Here is a 4,990-nt window from a genome sequence, read left to right as displayed (position 1 = left end):
ACGGCAGTGCTGGTTGGCTGAAACACTTATCATTTCATCAATGATGTGCAATCTGGCATAATCCATGCAAATGAAAGGTGTTCAATGACAGGACTAGTGAGGAACAAACAAGAAAACATCTCTCCTGGGTGCTTGGTAACCAGCTGGGTGTTGGTGCTGTAACATGACCTGTATTCAGCTGCCCAGTATGAAGGGTGTAGGGGAGACTGGAACTGGGGGAGGGTCTGAGCATGTTCTGGACAGTATTGGACAATGGGTTGTAATATGTGTGAAATTGCTCAGTGTTGATGCTCAGAGAGGTTCGGGTGCTCCTTGTACACAGAAAGCCAGCACACAGGGACAGAGGGCAATTAGGAAGGCCAATGGCCTGGTGGCCTTTATTGCAATGGGGCTGAAGTTCAAGAGATAGAAGCCTTGGAACAATTGCACAGGACTTTGGTGAGACCGCACCTTGCCCAGTTTCAGTCTCCTCTTGGTTGTCTTGGGGATTTATGCAGCCAAGATTCCCAACATTGGTTCCGGGGGATGAGAGAGGCATCTGGGATAAGAGATTGAGTGGATCGGGCCTGTACTCTGTGGAGGTTGGAAGAGTGAGAGATGATCTCAGTAAAAGGTCTCAGATTCGATGGGGGTTGGACAGGGTCAAAGCTGTTTGTCCTGGCTGAAACATGTAGAACCAGGAGGGCGGGAGGAGTGGATATTCTCTGGATAATCCCCGATAATTTCAGGCTGATTTGAAGAACTGTTTCTTCACTCAGAGGGCAGTGAGTCTTTGGAATTCTCTAGCCCAGAGGGCTGTGGATTCCCAATCGCTGAGTATACTCAAGGCTGAGACCGATAGATTTTTAAGGAGTCCATAGTGTGGGAGAGTGGAACTGAAGCCAAAGACCAGCCATGATCTTGTTGAATGTCGGAGCAGGCATGAGGTGCCCTCTGGCCTACTCCTGCTTGCATTTCGCTCTCAAATTGCCGACTCTAACACTGGGATACAAGGAAGTTCTTCCAACCCACTGTGCATCCATCGGCCATTCTGAGGCTGCCTGATGTGGGCGTGTCCCTGTGACCAACAGATTTGAAAGTTGCACGCTGTGCATCAGAGGTGAGACAATGAGAGCCTTGACAAAGTCTGAGGTTGTCGTGTTTTGCAGTGACTGAGGACATTGCACTGCCCATATCGGAGGCACAGATCTCCCAAAGACCACAAATTGAGCAAGTTACACAAACAAGACCTAAGGAACAGAGAGTTTGTGTAACATAGGGACAGGAGCAGGAAATTCAGTCCCTCAAACCTGCTCCACCATTCAGCTCCACCCTGGCTCATCTGTACCTGAACTCCATTGAGCTGCCTTTGTATTGTAACACGCTTGCACATTTCAATCATACACAGTTAAACTGGTAGCTTTAGTCCCAGCCTGATGTATAATCACCCTCTTTATTTCCCATCCTTACAGTTAACTTAGTGACCATTGTGATCCTGTCTCGGGGAAAGTGCGGTCTCTCCAAATGTGTCACTGACTACCTGGTGACCGTGGCAGCGGTGGATCTACTGGTCATTGTCATCGATCTGATACTGAGGCACATTCCGATTTACTATATGATGGAGTTTCTTACCTTGCTTTTGATCCCCGTGTGTAATATTCACACCGTCCTGCTTTACGCAGCCACAGGCTGTTCTGTCTGGTTCACCGTCACTTTCACCTTCAATCGATTTGCGGCCATTTGTTGCCAGAAGTTGAAAATAAAATATCACACTGACAAAACGGTGGCTGTGGTTCTCAGAACAGTGACTGTGCTGAGCTTTCTAAAGAACATTTTCTGGTATTTTATGTACACGGATCATTATTGGGTTCAGAATTTCTCCTGGTTTTGTCTTGTAACAGTCGATGCTCAGAAGTCACCACGATGGGTGACAATCGAATTCCTTCATTATATTCTAACCCCAGGGGTCCCATTTGTTCTGTTGTTACAAGGGCAGGTCAGAGGCTGGGAATCCTGAGGCGAGTAACTCACCTCCTGACTCCACAAAGGCATCTACAAGGCACAAGTCAGGAGTGTGATGGAATACTCTCCACTTGCCTGGATGGGTGCAGCTCCAACAACACTCAAGAAGCTCGACACCATCCAGGACAAAGCAGCCCTCTTGATTGGCACCCCATCCACAAACGTTCACTCCCTCCACCACCGACACACAGTGGCAGCAGTGTGTACCATCTACAAGATGCACTGCAGCAACACACCAAGGCTCCTTAGACAGCACCTTCCAAACCGTGACCTCTACCACCTAGAAGGTCAAGGGCAGCAGACACAATGGGAACACCACCACCTGCAAATTCCCCTCCAGATTTTCACATTGCATAGTGAGATGTGGGGTCAGGTGTACACCCAGAGTGAGGAGTGAGGGACTGGAGTCAGGTGTACACCCAGTTCGAGTAGTGAGACTGGAGTCAGGTGTACACCCAGTTCGAGTAGTGAGGGACTGGAGTCAGGTGTACATCCAGTTTGAGTAGTGAGGGACTGGAGTCAGGTGTACATCCAGTTTGAGTAGTGAGACTGGAGTCATGTGTACACCCAGTTCGAGTAGTGAGGGACTGGAATCAGGTGTACACCCAGTTCGAGTAGTGAGGGACTGGAGTCAGGTGTACATCCAGTTTGAGTAGTGAGGTTCTGGAGTCAGGTGTGCACCCAAGTCGAGTAGTGAGGGACTGGATTCAGGTGTACACCCAGGTCGAGTAGTGAGGGACTGGATTCAGGTGTACACCCAGGTCGAGCAGTGAGGGACTGGATTCAGGTGTACACCCAGTTCGAGTAGTGAGGGACTGGAGTCTGGTGTACACCCATTTCGAGTAGTGAGGGACTGGATTCAGGTGTACACCCAGGCCGTGTAGTGAGGGACTGGAGTCAGGTGTACACCCAGGTCGAGTAGAGAGGGACTGGAGTCAGGTGTACACCCAGGTCGAGTAGAGAGGGACTGGAGTCAGGTGTGCACCCAGGTCGAGTGGTGAGGGATTGCAGTCAGGTGTACATCCAGTTTGAGTAGTGAGGGACTGGAGTCAGGTGTACACCCAGGCCGATTAGTGAGGGACTGGAGTCAGGTGTACACCCAAGTCGAGTAGAGAGGGACTGGAGTCAGGTGTGCACCCAAGTCGAGTAGTGAGGGACTGGATTCAGGTGTACACTCAAGTCGAGTAGTGAGGGACTGGAGTCAGGTGCACACCCAGGTCGAGTAGTGAGCGACTGGAGTCAGGTGTGCACCCAGGTCGAGTCGTGAGAGACTGGAGTCAGGTGTACACCCAGGTCGAGTAGTGAGGGACTGGAGTCAGGTTTGCACCCAGGTCGAGTAGTGAGAGACTGGAGTCAGGTGTACACCCAGGTCGAGCAGTGAGGGACTGGAGTCAGGTGTCCACCCAGTTCGAGTAGAGCGGGACTGGAGTCAGGTGTACAACCAGTTCGAGTAGTGAGGGACTGGAGTCAGGTGTACACCCAGTTCGGGTCGTGAGGGACTGAAGTCAGGTGTACACCCAGTCCGAGTAGCGAGGGACTGGAGTCAGGTGTACACCCAGTTCGAGTCGTGAGGGACTGGTGTCAGGTGCACATCCAGTTCGAGTAGTGAGGGACTGGAGTCAGGTGTGCACCCAAGCCGAGTAGTGAGGGACTAGATTCAGGTGTGCACCCAGGTCGAGCAGTGAGGGACTGAAGTCAGGTGCACACCCAGTTTGAGTAGTGAGGGGCTGAAGTCAGGTGTACACCCAGTTCGAGTAGTGAGGGACTGGAATCAGGTGTACACCCAGTTCGAGTAGTGAGGGACTGGATTCAGGTGTACACCCAGTTCGAGTAGTGAGGGAGTGGAGTCAGGTGTACATCCAGTTCGAGTAGTGATGGACTGGAGTCAGGTGTACACCCAGTTCGAGTAGTGAGGGAGTGAAGTCAGGCGTGCACCCAGGTCGAGTAGTGAGGGACTGGAGTCAGGTGTACACCCAGTTCGAGTAGTGAGGGACTGGTGTCAGGTGTACACCCAGTTCGAGTAGTGAGAGACTGGAGTCAGGTGTACACCCAGTTCGAGTAGTGAGGGACTGGATTCAGGTGTACACCCAGGTCGAGTGTTGAGGGACTGGAGTCAGGTGTACACCCAGGTCGAGTAGTGAGTGACTGGAGTCAGGTGTACACCCAGGTCGAGTAGTGAGGGACTGGATTCAGATGTCAGAACCTGCTCAAGGATGTGTAAATATTTTGTATTCTCACCGGTAATTTATTCCTCAAATCAATGGGAGTCACAACACTGAATGTCAGATGTCAGACATTTATTAAACAATCATTCATTAAACAAACAGAAAACCCAAAGTTTCCAGCAAAACCCACTGAGTTTTAACCTGAGAATTAAAACGTGTTACAGCCAGCAGATCAGTATACAGATTGGACAGATCTTAACCAGGTTCCAGTCTGTCTGTCCCAACTCCCACTTTTTATATCATTTCCTTCCCCCTCTACATCACAATTTGTCTCTGTAACCTCCTCCGTCCCCGACAACCCTCCCTATCTCTGTAACCTCCTCCGTCCCCAACAACCCTCCCTATCTCTGTAACCTCCTCCGTCACCGACAACCCTCCCTATCTCTGTAACCTCCTCCGTCCCGGACAACCCTCCCTATCTCTGTAACCTCCTCCGTCCCCCAGAACCCTCCCTATCTCTGTAACCTCCTCCGTCCCCGACAACCCTCCCTATCTCTGTAACCTCCTCCAGCCCCTACAACACTCTCTATCTCTGTAACCTCCTCCAGCCCCTACAACCCTCCCTATCTCTGTAACCTCCTCCAGCCCCTACAACACTCTCTATCTCTGTCACCTCCTCCAGCCCCTACAACCCTCCCTATCTCTGTAACCTCCTCCGTCCCCGACAACCCTCCCTATCTCTGTAGCCTCCTCCGTCCCCTAGAACCCTCCCGATCTCTGTAACCTCCTCCGTCCCCGACAACCCTCCCTATCTCTGTAGCCTC

Source organism: Heterodontus francisci, unplaced genomic scaffold (assembly GCF_036365525.1).
Source record: "Heterodontus francisci isolate sHetFra1 unplaced genomic scaffold, sHetFra1.hap1 HAP1_SCAFFOLD_345, whole genome shotgun sequence".
Lineage (NCBI taxonomy): Eukaryota > Metazoa > Chordata > Chondrichthyes > Heterodontiformes > Heterodontidae > Heterodontus > Heterodontus francisci.
The sequence above is the reverse complement of the archived record's forward strand: the minus strand, read 5'-3'. Positions refer to the sequence as shown.